Source organism: Cynocephalus volans, chromosome 3 (assembly GCF_027409185.1).
Source record: "Cynocephalus volans isolate mCynVol1 chromosome 3, mCynVol1.pri, whole genome shotgun sequence".
Lineage (NCBI taxonomy): Eukaryota > Metazoa > Chordata > Mammalia > Dermoptera > Cynocephalidae > Cynocephalus > Cynocephalus volans.
Genome location: NC_084462.1, coordinates 26,745,596 through 26,761,032, shown reverse-complemented (window position 1 = coordinate 26,761,032; position 15,437 = coordinate 26,745,596).

Below are 15,437 nucleotides of genomic sequence, written 5' to 3'. Positions count from 1 at the left end.
TTTTTTTTTTAAGAAAATAGCATAGAATTCTACCATAGGATATTGTGAAGAAATACATAGACGAGACTAGAAGAGAATTTAGAAGTCTGTTTAAGATAACCAAGTGGATGTCAGAAAATTTGAGACCATCTAGTTAAATAGTTAGATTTTAGTCTAGTTTTTGTTTCTCAAACGGATTACTGAGCTCAAGAGCTGAGACACCAATGAGAGATGAAACCATTTGACTCTTGAGGTTTTTAGGAGAAGATGAGTAGACCCAAAAGGGGTCTGTTTGGCACCATGGCTGCTTTTCATAAAACTCCAGAGTCTTCAGCGAAAAAGAGTAGCACATGCAGTCAAAAAAAGAACCACTGCCTTTAAGAGAGGAAAGAAGCTTCGTGCAGATAAGAAAGAAAAACATGCTCAAACAATACCAATGCTGTAAAGAAATATTAACTTCTTTTACTTTAGATTGTCCAATTTAAAGTTTTCTCAGTCACTGGCAAAGATTAAGTTTTATTCTTTTTTGGTGACATAAACATGTCTTAATTTTTTGTTAAGGTCTTGGATAGGTTTCAGAGTGACTTGACATAGATTCTAGTTGTTAGGTGGGAAGCCTTAATGAGACCCATTGCATAATTAACCAGTGACCAATTTGTTCCCAAATTTTTATGTTAAGGCTCCCTTCCTTGAGGTATCAAGGACATGGTTGTTTAATATCCACTAACAGTTTTACAAGCTGCCATTGAGTTACTTATAGCCTGCTGCTTTAAGGAGACATTGGAGTTGTAATGTATGTTCAGTCTCCCCTTTTGTTAACGAATTATCCATATTTTAAAAGTAAAGAGAAGGAAAAAATACCTCCGGGGTTGGAAAGACGTAACTTTGACCCTCCGCAGGCGTGCAATTGCTAATTGAAAGCCACCTGTGATTCCCTTACCGGATGAGTCTCCCTTATTAGGGACTCCCTTGCTGGGATGAATTGGACATCCTTTTCCTCTCCAATGCTTGGCAGGTCAGTCTCCAATCTGTGGAGAATGTCCTCACACGGGGCACCACTTTGTTGCTTTGCCCCCCACAGATTTGTCACCCCACTACCCCTGGGTGACAGAGCCACAAAGGATTACTCAAAGCCCATCTCTTCTGAGCAGTGAGAAGCCCCAAAGTGTTTAACTTCCCCGGAACTCTCAAGTGAGAGGCATCCCTTCCTTGGGAAATTAACCACAAATTGGGGTTCTCTTCCTGCATTTATTTTCCAGACCAGGAAGTTACAGGAAAAGACATAGGTGGGGTTTTTGCTAAGTACCGTTTAACAAGTTTAAGAATACAAGCTGGTAACATTCAGTAAAAACAAGTCAGATGACATTCCCTTAGACAATTAAGTGATCCACCAACAAAGGCTTGATCTAGCAAACATTGCTTCTTCCTCCTGCCACTTTCCAGTATCTTCACATATCAATCAATAACCTGTCTGTCCTTGATCAGCAACCTTGCTGTGCCACAAATCTTTATCTTACATCAGAGACTTTATAACCTGAGGAAAATTTCCTGTCCTTTGCAAGGTCAATATCTGAAACTGCAAGGCTTCGGAAAACCAGGCCCTGTGAAGTACATATGCTTTATAGTGTATCCCACACCTTTTTGATATTCCTCATAGCTCACAGACCTCATAGTTCTGACTACGTATTTTATTTATTTCTTCATCAATTATCTGTTGAGCACCTACTATGTTCCAAGTGCTGTTGTTAAGCAATGGAGTATATCAGTGAACAAAAAAGACAAAAATCCCTGCCCCAGAAAATAGGCAAGATAAAACTAAATGTGTAGAGTATGTTAGAAAGCAGTACGCAGTAAAAACTAAAGTAGGAAATATCAATGTGTATGAGAACTTAGAATGATAGAGTTTCTGTGACGGAATATTCCAGGCGCTATGCTACATGCCGAAGGAACCTTGTCCTCAAGGAATTTAGAATGTGTTAAGTGCTGCAAATATTTTTTTTAAAAAAAAAGAAAAAACTTTCAGGCTGGATAGGAAGAGGTTCTGAGAAGCTTCTCCAGGGAGGCTGATTCATTTTCAACCCAGTCCTTAAAGGATTGTACAGTCTTAGAGCAGGCAGAGGGCACAGTCAGGAAGACTCAGAGACAGGTTCCTCCCTAACATATTTATTGATAGACAAGAATGTGATGTGTCTGGTGTCTCAGTTGATGGATAATGGAGCTGGGGAAGGAGTCAGGGGCCAGAACATGGATGGCACCGAATGGCAGGCTAAGGGAGTTAAGTTTTTATGCAGAAATAAATAGGAAGCCTGTGAGAGATTTTAACAAGGGCAGAAAATGATCAGACTTGCATTTTGTCTTCTTCATCACCATTGACTGCTCAATGCTTAGCACACTACCTGGCACATAGCAGGTACGTAGAACATATGAAATGAATGAATGGATGGATAGATGCACTTTGGGAAGACTGCTCTGGCAGACGTGTAGGAGATAAACTGAGTAGGGAGAGAGCCTAGAAATAGTTCTCTTCTCCCCCTCCTTCAATATAGGATCTGGCCTGGCCCCTCTTCTCTTACCACACTACCCAGCAAAATGCAATCTTGCTGGTGAATAAACCCTCCCACTTCCTTCTGTCTCTTGGATGAGTGTTCGGCTAGTTATTCCTCTTCCTTTCTCTTCCTCCCTGCAAGCTAGGCCTGAACCACTCTGGCCTGGGCATCACAGATCCATGGGAATGAGCCCTTACGGCCAACCCTGGTTGTCCACACGTGGATTAAACATGTCAATGATTAAGGCCCCAGATGTTAAATCTCAGGAATTTACTGGCACATTTCAGTCTGCCTATCTGACCTCTCCACCTCAGTTCCTTCCCCCACCAGTCTAACATGCTTAAAAAATAAAAACCGAAAGAACAGAAAAACCAGCTCAGATCAAATCTGTTTGGGAAAAGTAAAGCAGATGCAAAGAAAGGGATGTTCCGAAGCCAAACAGGAATGACATCTGCAGTCTGCATATTGAGGCTTCCCTCCAACAGTGCAGGGGAGAGCTGGCCCTGCTTTCCTTTCCCTCTTGATTTTTTAAGGCTCTAGGCTTAAAGCTGCAGCTGCCCAGCAGCCCCTGGCTGTTTAGAGGGCTGCTTCAGAGGCATGACGACATTACACAGAGCAAATGGCTTAATATCCTGGCTTCCTCCTCCACTGCCTGCTGGTGCTGAAAGAAACCTGGAGCAGGGAGATGGAGAACTAGCATTGTGACTTCTGCCTGGCCCCCAGCTCTATGTGCAAGGCCTGTTCCTTCTCTGGGTCTCAATTACTCCACCTTTAAAATGAGAAATTAAACTAAAGGAGCACTAAGTGCCCCACCCAGCTGTGATGAGTCATAGTTCTAGATTCAGCATGTTCTTCTTTTGCAATGGAAGCTATGGGCATTCTTTAGCTGTGCAGAGGGTCTGTGCCTGCAGACCTGGGAGATGGCTGAGGCCCAAGGGTGGAGAGGTTCAGAATCATCCCTGTTTTTTAGACAAGGAAGGTGAGACAGAGAGAGGCTATGTGACCAGCCAAAGATTGCAGAGCCAGTGACTGACAGAGCCTGAATTCAAACCCAGGCAGATCACTTTGATTCCTAGTAGCAAAGGTACCCTTTCCTGCCTAGGCTGTCAGGATCTACCCCCACTGGCATCTGCTCAGGAAATGAGGAGGAAACCTTGTCTTCTGGTGACAAACCTGACGCAAGGGCACCATCTGTCCCCTTGTCCAGTGCTAGAGGATATGACCTTTTAAATGCATTCTCTCCACCTGAGTTGGCAGACAAGCAGGCCAGCCAGGAACATTAGTGTCCTGCTGTTCCTATGCAGTCATAAATCACTGCGGCCCTAGCCCCTGGCTCCTGACTTCCTCCTGCGGCTGGAAAGCTCCCTTATTAGTGCAGAAGCAACAGCAGCAGCAGCAGCAGCAGCAGCAGCATCTGCCAACTAGCCGACAAGTGATGCTTCCCGCCTTGTCCTCTGGGAACACTTCCCTATTAATCACTGTTTTAGTAGGTTGGCCTGCAGCAGTGGCAGAGAATGGATTCAGAAACAAAGGATGACAGGGAAAGCTCAGTGGGCTGCTTCTCCTCCTGAGGATCCTGGGCCAGTAGAAGAGGCCTGTGCTGGCAGGCAGGACCCACATGTTGAGGCCCTGTCTTTGCCATTGATTTTACTGGGTGGCCTTGGGCAAGTCACCTTACCTCTCTGGGCCTCAGATTGTGCATATATAAGATGAGGAGTTGATGGATGCTTCTTAAGATCTTCTAGTCTGTAACAACAGCTAACTAACTGCCCTTTCTTGGTGTCTTCCCATCCTCCCCAGTGAAAGTTACCTGAGGCTGACCACTCCTCACCAAACCAGTTTCTCTAACTCTAGGAACTCTCAGACCCTCTAGAACTGATTTGGCTGGAGGGAGAGAGAGAGATTAAAAAGTCTAATACATCCTTACATGTTAAATTTTGCATTATTTACTCCACCAAGGGAATGCGTGTCACCATAAAAAATGGGCCACTGTCTCAAACAAAGAAACGAACCATCCATTTTCAAGAGGCAGAGGACCCTGAGCTAGAATCTTTTCCCAAAACTCAGCTGCGTGAACTTGGGCCAAGTGCTTTACCTATCTGGACCTTGGGTTTCCCACTGAATCTTCTTTTTTTTTTTTTTGACGGCTGGCCGGTATGGGGATCTGCACCCTTGACCTTGGTGTTAAAACACTGCACTCTACCCAACTGAGCTAACTGGCGAGCCTTTTCCACTGAGCCTTAGAGAGAAATCTTCACCCTGCCCTCTGAACCAGATCTGAAGCAAATGGCAGTATTCTTTGACTTTGTAGAGGGGTCTGAAGTGAGTGTTTTGATACTTGGAACTCCAACAGAGGGCAAATGACTCACGGAAGACCTATAGTGATGGGGTTGGTGGCAGCCTGCTGATCACATGGAGGATTCCGAGCTGCAGAGAGTCCACCAATTTCGGGTCAACTCAAGTAAGCAATTTCTCCATCAGCTGGAACTGTCCAGTGATGGCATGGTAATCACAGGACAGGGACCAGCTACTCCTGGGTGATGCTGAGTAGTGGTCCTTAACCTGACTGTGCATCACAGCCCCCTCAGTACTTGGGGGAGCTTGTCTAGAATAGAGTCCCAGACCCAACATAGACATATTGAGTCAAAATGTGCAACAGTGGGGTCTGAGAATCTGTGTTTTCAAAGCCCTTTGGGGAACTTTTCCACTACCAGTGGTCTCATGGGGTAACCTCAAAAGGCCCTGGAAACTCTGAAGGTGGCTAGGCTGGGTTGTCTGAACAGGAAGTGAAGTGGCCATGAGGCCTTCTGGGAGCTGGCTCGAAGGTGTGGGGCCGCTGGCATTTTCTGGCGTTGGCTGTTTCTGCCGAGTCAGCCCAGCACTAATGCTTGGAGAGTGCAAATCCCACTTGGTCATGTAATAGGAACGCTGGTGCTGACACAGCAGGCAGATGGGAGCCCAGGCTGCACCCAGGGCAGGAGGTAGGCACAGACATTCAACATCAACTCCTTCCTCTGAGCCTGGGGACAGGCAGGGACAAAAGGCACCCTCTCTACCCAGAGCCTTCAGAGAGTCGAGATGACTCAGGGGCTTGGAACTGCATTGTCTTCTAGGTTTCAGAGCCAGCCAGGTGCCCTCTTTGTCTTTCTGGAGTTTGGGATTGGCAAATTGGAAGGAACCACAGAGGGACTCAGGTTTGTCCTGTATGGGAATCCCTTATGCAGCCCCCCAGCTCCTTGTTGTCAGCTCACATCTAGCCACAGGCAATATGACATTTCCTGAGGTCCCCCTTTCACTGTGGGAACAGCCCTCATTCCTGAACCCTGCTGCCCATGATTCCGCATTCTATCTTTTTTTTTTTTTTTTGACCGGTAAGGGGATCTTAACCCTTGACTTGGTATTATCAGCACCACGCTCACCCAGTAAGCTAACCGGCCATCCCTATATAGGGATCTGAACCCATGGCCTTGATGTTATCAGCACCACACTCTCACGAGTGAGCCATGGGCCGGCCCCGCATTCTATCTTTTAGTGTTACAAAAAAAAGAATAATCCTTCTTCTCCACAACAGACTTTTACATATGAGGCCAAAATGTGGGAAGCCCTCTTGTCTCCACATTGGACAGTCCCCAGAGTGGACAGTAGGTTTTTACCATGTGCTTTCCCCCATCTATAATGCCTGGTGGTGCATGATGGGAATGGGAAGATGTCAAAGAGGTGGATGTCCAGGACTTGGGATACTGACCTCTTGACACCACCCCTTCCTTGAGAAATGTATGCCCGGAGCAATATGCAAGGCCTAAGAGTACTTTATGGCAAGTGAAGGTTTGGCCTCCAGCCACAGGGCAGCCACCCCCAACCTAGGCTGGGCCAGGTGTCCACATAAAAGGCTACCTTGGGGTCTATAATCAATGCTCTCTCTTCCTCCCCCTGAGTCCTCATCTCTGTCTCTAACACTCAGGTGGTGAGGAAAGGCCAGTAAGTGAGAAGAAACAGGAGAGTGAATGCATTTGCCCCCATGGGCCAGAAAGGTGGTGGAGGTTGGGTTAGGGCAGTAAGGGTGGCCTTGGGAGGAGGGAGCTCATCATCCCAAGGCTCATCCCTGTCCAGGTCACACAGCCACCAAGAAGCACCACCACAGTGGAGGTAATTACTTCTTTGTTGGCCTCTTTGCAGAATCAGTGAAGGCAGGCCTGACTCCCTACACACAGCTGGGTTTATTTCTAACCCCAGCTACTGGAGGATGCAGAGAAAGGAGGGGAGAGGACAGAGGGAGGAAGTGAGGGACCTGCCCACTCATGGGGATGAGGAGTGTTGTCTTAGTGTGTGTGTGTGCATGGGGGAGGGGTGTGTGAATCAGAGCCTAGGCCCTCCTGGAGAAGGGGGAGGGGAGAGCAGTTTCCAGGTGGACCGCCCAAGGCTGCCGCCATCCATGCTGGATTCAGGAGCCCGGCTGGGACAGCAAACAGAACACTGGAGACCTGGTCCACCAAATGACTTGCTGAATAACCTGAAACAAATTACTCCTGTTCTCTGGATCTCTCCCTTGCAAAATGAGGAATCAATGATCTATCAGCTCAAAACAAGCCACTTGGGTTAATACTAAAAAACCTTTATATTTTCTTGCCTTCACTGAAATTATTTGAACTCCAGATCAGAAGCACTCAGTGATATCCTGGGGATTTCCAGGCTAATCAGTGACGTCATTGGGATTTCCTACGTTGAGGATTGGGAGGGGGATAAATGAAAAAGTCCTGAGAGGCACCAAGGTTGGGAACTTGAGGATGGATCACAGGCTGCCCTTCAAATTCTCCAGCCAGGAGGGATTTTAAGCAAAGGAGAGATGGAGTCAAATTTGCATTTTATTTTATTTCATTTTATTTTATTTTGGGGATGGGGGACAGGGAACTGAACCCTTGACCTTGGTTTTATAAGGCCATGCTCTACAGATTTGCATTTTAGAATGGTCCCTCTAGCAGCTGGGGGGAAGAAACCAGAGGAAGGGAGCCCACTGGGGAGGTTCTTGTAATAGCCCTGCTGAGAGGTGGTGGGAGTTGGGTTAAGGCAGTAGAGGTGGCCTCGGGAGGAGGGAGCTGTCCAGCATAACTCCTAGGAAAATGGGGGGTGGAGGGGATGGCCCCATTTTCTGTGATAGAGAAGGTTTAAGGGAAAGACAACGGGTTCAGTTTGGGAAGTGCTGAGTGTGAAAGAATGTCTAGGTGGTATTCCCAGGTTGGAGCTGAGAACTGAAATTTGAGTTCTCAGCGGGAAGTGAACCCTTGGGCCTGGGGAGTGTAAAGGAGAAGGGGGCGAGGGAAGGGGGTGAGGCACGGGGGCAGCCAACAAAGATGGAGAGGCCCTGGGAAAATCAGGGGTCTGGTGTCACAGGGCCCACAGAAGTATGCAGCCCGTGGTGGTCACCACAGCCCCATATGACCCCAGAAAAGTCACATCAGGACAGAGGAGAAGGCCTTCCTGAGTTAGGGCATTTTCATTGACCTTGGCAGGTACAATGGGGCCCAATTATAGTGTTTCAGGGTGGCAGGGGGTAGAGGGGTAAAGAATTAAGATTTGGAGACGACTGTTTTCAACAGTAATTTAATGGTCAGATGAAGGAGGAAGGAGTCGATAGTGCTGTTAGCTCAGGACGGAGGAGGATTTCATTAGGCTGGAAGAAGCCTGGGGTGGTTTAAATCCAGGGGCCTATAAAGAGTGAGGCTGGAGGGGCAGGAGTGAGAGTGGAAGAGAGAGTAGGTAACTTGAGGTGGGGGAGGTCAGGAGCCCTAGAGAAGGGTCCGCTGAGATGGAAGGTGAGTGGGATGGACTTCTGAGCAGAGAGCAGGGAGGTTCCTGGGAACCTGTTTCTCTCAAAAGTAGAATCTGAAGTCATCTGCTGAGTCATGGGAGGAGGAGGGGAGGAGGCTAGAGAACAGGCTGGAGGTTTGCAGCAGCTTCTGGAGAGAGTGAGGAAGTGAGCTGAGGAAGGACGATTTGAGAGCCAGCAAGGCCTAGAGGCCACGCATGGAAGGGTCCCCATGTGCCCAGCCCCGAGGTTTTCCCTCAGCAGTGTGGGCGGAAGCTGAGAAGGTTGAGGTCAGGCCACCCACAGCAGGCAGTGGTCAGCTGTGGCCAAGGGACCGGGGGATAGGGAGCCCAATATATCAAAAGAGTGAGTGCAGGGATTGGCCAGGGACCAGGCCAGGTGGCAGAGGAAGGAAGGAAGTGGTCAGTGGCTGCAGGCCTTAGGGACACTAAAAAACAGGCAGAGGGAGACACTGGAGTAGGGGTGCCAGAGGATCAGGAGAATGGAGTTCTGTGGTTCTGGGAGGTCCCCCAAGACTCACAGAAACCCCCAGGGTGTGGGGATGAGGCCCAGGTTTAAGGAAGTTCACCCTGAGAGGCTCTGGTGGAGGATGCTTCCTCTGGATGCTGGAATCCCCCAGGATGAGACAGGGCCTGGGGAAAGAGGAAAACTGCCATCAGAGACCAAAGGCCTCAGGAATGCCACCTAGGACCAGACTGTTCAGGCAGAGGGACAGTTCACAGAGCTGTAAGACCTGAGCCCTGAGGAAAGGGGTTTGCTCAAGGCATTTGCAAAGAGCAGAATGGCAGGCAGGGCAGCCACATCTTTCAGCTCTGCCTGGGACAGAGGCCTCGCCACCTTTGCATCTTGCTCCGTAACTCTGATCTCTGGGTAGAACTCTGTAAGTTCTCCCTAACTCAGATCCCTGTAAGATGGGGACACTTCGGGCCTCTGGGTCTTCGTAATGAGAGGAGAGGAAGCCACGGGCTTGAACAAATTGGGGAGTGACTATGGTATTTCTCTCTGCAATTTTTTTATCCTCCGGCTCAAGCAGGTAACTGAGGAGAGGCACCAGGCTGAGCAGGGGTGACTGTGATTCCTGAGGGGCTGGATGTTCTGAGGTTACTCCTGGGGCAGAGGAAAGATCAGGGAGGAGACCTTGAGGCAGCTCCCCCCCAAAAAAGAGAGAGATGAGAAAAGGGTAATGACAGAGAAACAGACACAAAGTGGTGGAGACACAGACCCAGAGGGAGAGAGAGAAAGGGACAAGGATCCAACAGAGGGACAGACAAGAAGACAGATTGCTTGAGAAGGAGATGAGGAGAGAAGGTACTGAGCAGGCTGGCCGGGTGCCCACGACGCATCCTGGAAGCTGCTGGGCTGGACCCAATCAGCGCAAGATGAACAGCCACTTTGGGAAGGCAGAGGCCACCAGGCCAGGCAGCTGGGCCATCTCTTCCTTCTGCACAACCTGCTGCAGAAAGTCCAGCCTAGTGAGCCTGTTTCTCCACAGACAGACTGAGGAGGGCCCCTCAGGGCTTTCTCAGGGGCAGTATGAGGTTGTAGAAGGGGCTACTTTGAAGGCATGGACTCCAGTTCTGCCTCTCACTAGCGGGAGCCTTGGCAGCCACTGTATTCTCATCTGTAACATAGGAACGGCCTCCCCAATCCTCAGTGATTCTAACATGTCTTCACCTGCCCCACAGAGACCTGGACCTAAGTAAGACTGGAATATAAGGGTGTCCTTAAGGTCCAACAAGAACTTGGAGGTGACGAATGCCTCCTGTCCCCAGCACCCTTTAGGGATTGTTTCTAAAAATCTGGCTGAGCAGTTTGGGCTAAGGGTGGTGAGCAGCGAGAGTAGCTTGAGATCCCAGCTCCCAGGGCTACACAATTTACAAAAATCCCACCAGTTAAGGGCTGCTAGCCACCACCCTTTTGTCCCCAAAGCCCAGGAATGAGCCCTTATGCTGGGTGCCAAGCCCCACTGTAACAAGGAAGAAAGAACAAGCTTCATTGCTGTGCCCTAACCCTTCAAGGATCTGCCTCAGATGACAGTCCTCCACAACCCAGCCAGAAGAGACCCTCCTGCTCACCAAGGCCTCATCCTGCCTCTGGATCATTCATTTGCCCAATCATTCATTCAAGTGTTGAGTGGTGACTAGGTGTATAAGTCTAGTAGGTAAGAAAAATAATGACCTGTGATGAGAGGGCAAGCCCAGGATGCTGGGAGAGGACATAGAAGGGGCCCATCTCACCATTCCCACTTATCCAAACCCATGGCCTTCAACCCCAGCTTAAGCCCTTCCTCCTCCAGAAACTCCCCTAAACTTCTACTAGGAATGACCTCTTCTGCTTCTGAGGCCCACATTTCTTCTCCAAAGCCCCACACATGGGTTCTTCTACAAGGGCTAGGAATGCATTATGTCCCTACAAACTGTCTCCTCTTTGGAGGCAAAGCCCATATCCTGTTCATCTTTGCCTCCTACAGAGTCCAGCACAGTGGCAGGTGATCTGAGTTCAGTGGATACATATTAGTTGTATGTCTTTGAGCCTCAATGTGTAGTTCAACGGATGCATAATAGTTTTCAGCCCCAGTTTCCTCACTTGTAAAGTAGAAGCAATCATTTTCCCTTCCCAGTGTGGCCAGGTAGATCAAATGAGATATTGCATGCAAAGTCCCCCGGCAAGCTGGATGCTGTAAAACTGAGCAGACATGGACTATTACTAATAATATAGCAATCTTGAGATCAGAGCTGGACTCAGGGAGGCAGGCAGCAGGTGTCCCTCTGTCTACAGCTTCTCCTCCTGCCTGATAGTTACAGAGGGGCTCTCTGAGCCCAAAACCATGTAAATGTGGGCAGCTAGACTGCAGTGAGAAGAGAAGCCGGCAAGAGCCCAGATTCCCGGTTTCCAAGTCTGCCTCTAGCTCAGGGTGTCCTTGGGCTGGTCGGTCCCTTCTCTGAGCATCAGTTTCTCCATCTGTCAGTAGGAATAATAATCTCTGACTGGCAGTAAAGAAATGAAGCAAGGCCCTGGTGAGAGTAGAAATGACTAGGAACCCCCCTCGACAATGTCCAAATGTTATGCAGTTGTGGGATCACAACAAGGTCTGCAAGAACCCCTCTGTAGACACCCCCCTTTCCCTTCTGCCCCCTGACCAGGGGAGACTCCCCATGGGAGACTGGCTATAATTTTTGGCCCAGAGTAGTGCTCAAATATTCGTTGAACGAATGAGAGAACAGATGAACGAATAAACAGATGGGACTTCAGGGAGGGAGCTGCACTTGAAAGCTTCGGCAGCATTAGAGCCCCCTTTGGACGGGTTAACAACTCACCCTCTGCTTGCCATCTCTACCACTACCACCAGAGTCCAAACCATCAGCACCTCTCCCTGCATTACTGCAATACTCTCCAAATTGGTTTCCCTGCTTCCATTTTATCTCTTCTCCACAGGTTGACCAGAGTGTTCTTTTTCAAATTCAAATCTTAAGTCTGCTTAAAACTGTCTAGTTAGCTTCCTAGTACACTCAGGAATTACAATGTCCACAATCTTTAATGAGCCTAGAAGGCTCTCCTCCCATATCAATCCATGATCTCCCTTGAACCTCTTTTCTAGCCATGTGATTCTTGTTCCATTCCTCCCATAAAGCCAGGCTCCCTTTTGACTCATTAAGTTACTTTCTTTCAAATAACCGTGTGTCTATCTCCCAGCTAGACTGTAAACTCCTGAAGAGCAGGGCCTTTTGGTTGCCCTGTGACTGGTCTTTTCACCCCTTCCTGACACAAGGAGGGGGCTTAAATATGTGTCAAGTAGTGACTGAGCCAGAAAGGAAGGAAGACTGCATGGAGTCTTTGTAAGAGAAACTCAAACTGATCAAGAGCAAATCATGGGAATGGGTGGAGACAGGGGCAGGACCCATGAGGAAGACGGGGCTTCAGGCCTCTTGAGTTTGAAAAGCAACACCCAGAAGAGCACCCGCGTGGATGGCTCAGCAAACCTCTGAGATCCAAAAAACAACCCTCCCTGCCTTGCCTATATCTCAAAAGCTCTCAGTCTGGCCCCCCAACCCATGCCTTTACTGGGGTGCGTCTATGCAGCTGGTTGTCTTAAACTCTCAGTGTGGTGCACATGTCTGTGAGTGTTCGGGGTCCCTCCCTTTCCCGGTTTTATTTAAAATCGGCTTTACAATTTCCTTTTTTTTTTTTTTTTTTTAAGAGTACTCTTTTTTGTTTTTTTTTAAAGATGACCGGTAAGGGGATCTTAACCCTCGACTTGGTGTTGTCAGCACCACGCTCTCCAAGTGAGCCAACCGGCCATCTGTATATAGGGACCCAAACCCATGGCCTTGGTGTTATCAGCACCACACTCTCCCAAGTGAGCCACGGGCCAGCCCTAAATATTATTCTTTTGATTTTTTTAGGTTTTTTTTTTCTTCTTCGGTTGGGGGCTGGCCAATACAGGGATTCAAACCCCTTGACCTTGGTGTTACAAGGCTGGGCTCTAACAAACTGAGCTAACTGACCAGCCCTCAGCTTTACAATTTCAACAAGCCTCCCTGGGTTAATGTTACCCTCTGAAAACAAGGGTAAAGACCCCAGTCCGGCCACATTTGGGGAGTGGGGAGGGAGCTCTCTGTAAGCTGTGATGATCGCACAGTCTAGAAAAGGCCGCCTTCACGCCAGACTCCTGGGGACACTTCCCGAACTCTCCTTCCTGTCCCTGCATGGGCCGCACCAAGGATCCCCTCCCCTCCAGTGGGCGGGCCCAGGACGTTCCTCAAAGCCCCAAGGGGCGCGGCGGGACAGATTGGAGGGGAACAGAGTCGCCTTTGCCGGTGGCCCCGCCCCACCCACACCCTGCAGCTTGCTTTGATTGGCTGTGCCGGTCCCAGGTTGCCCAATCAGAAGGCTGCTACGGAGCCAGGGGTGGGGCTTCGGTCCCCACGCTTAGCGGGCTTCTTGATCCCGGTTCTCTCCCTCCCCGCCCCGCACCGCTCCGCGTGGAGGCCGTGACTCAGCAGGAAGGCGCGACCCGACTGGGCCGGAAGGGCCGAGCCACGCCGCACCCTTCCCTGTCCCCCGTCCACGCCACTGGGGAGGGGGAATTTGTGGGCTGAGGTGAGTCCCGAGACCTGGTCTCTGATCTTTCTGTGTGATCCAGAAAAACTCCCGACGCTTGTTTGGCCTTTAGTTTCTCTACTGTACAGAGGAGATTTAAACACTTGGTGGGGCGGTCATGAGCAAGACTGAGTTAGTAGAAAGAGCCTGGAGCTTTGGAGTCGACCATACAGAATGCAAATCCCAGCTGTGTGATCCTAGCCAATCCCTCAGTCCTCTGTGAGATTGGTGAGCAATTTTACCTCCATCTCACGTTGTTGTAGAGAAATGTGGTGTACACAAGTGGAGGCAGGAAACAAAACGACTTAGTTTCATAGGAGGCCGCAGAATTGCAATGAGAGACAGCTTTGACTAGCAAACCAAAATGGGCAATTTTTTTTTTTTAAAGATAACCGGTAAGGGGATCTTAACCCTTGACTTGGTGTTGTCAGCACCATGTTCAGCCAGTGAGCTAACCGGCCATCAAAAAGGGCAATTTTGGAAGGCTAGTCCCAGAGGCTAAATGCTAGACAAGATAGCCAGACAGTTCTGCATGAAAAATGAGCAAAGGACTTGAACAGACATTTTTCCAAGAAAGATAAACAAATGGCCAATAAGCACATGAGTAGATTCTCAACGTAATTAGTCATTAGGGAAATAAAACAGGGGATGCCACTTCACACCCACTAGGATGGCTAGAATTTTTTTTTAAAAAGGAAAATAACAAGTGTTGGTGAGGATGTGGAGATATTGGAACCCTAGTGCGTTGCTGGTGGGAATGTAAAATGGCAAAATCACTATGGAAAACTGGCAATTGCTCAAAATATAAAACATAGAATTACCGTATGACCCAGCAGTTCCACTCCTAGGTATACACCCAAGAGAACTAAAAACAAGTTCTCAAATGGATACTTATACCCTGAGCAGCATCGTTCATAATAGTCAAAAGGTGGAAACAACCCAAGTGTACATCAACAGATGAATGGATAAACATAACTTGGTAAATCCATACAATGAAAATTATTTCGCCACAGAAGGAATAAAGTACTGATACGTGATACAGTGTGGATGAACCTTGAAAATATTATGCTAAGTGAAAAAAGCCAGACATTAAAGGCTACATAATGTATGAGTCCATTTACATGAAATGTCCAGAACAGGCAAATCCATAGAGACAGAAAGTAAATTAGTGGTTGCCAGGGTCTGGAAGGAGGGCAGAATGGGGAATGATTGCTAATGGGCATGAGAGTTTGGGGGAGGGGAGAAGGTAATGAAAATGTTCTGGAATTAGATAGTGGTGATGGTTGCACAATCCTGTGAATATACTAAAAGTCACTGAATTTTATGCTTTGAAAGGGTAAACTTTATGGTATACAAACTATATCTCAATAAAACTGTTATTAAAAAAAAAAAGATCCCTGTACCTGCCACCCATCCAAAAAAAAAAAAAACCAGAAAAACCCAAAAACCCAAACAACAACAAAAAGCAATGAGCAAAAACCATGGGAGTCAGAGGGCTTACAAACTGGGGAGAAAGAAGGAGGTGGTAGAAGAGAGGGAAGGTCCCAGCATTGGGGTAGGTACGCTGTTAGGGGTAGAGAATATCAATGAAAATTATCTGGAGTGTGCAGGGGTCGGGGGGGTTGTAAGGGTGTGTGTGTGCACGCATGAATGTGTATGTGTGAATATACAAGGGCCTTTTTTAAAAATGGCTTTTTTTCTTTTTTTTTTGGTTGCTGGCCGGTATGGGGATCTGAACCCTTGATAAGGCGTCTAATTTTCCATTTTCAGTTGTTTGTTTGGCAAGGTGCACTCATCAAGTTGAAAGATGTGAGAGATATTCAAGAGGCTGACATGTGGGGTGACTTTATCACTCACTTTGCAATGGAGTCTTGCCACCTGTAGAAGAAAACGCCTCCCTGTGGCCTACAAAGCCCTGGAGTGGTCCTGCCCTTACCAGCTTCTCTGATTTGCCTCTTAGCACATTCCTCTTTGTTCCAAACACAATG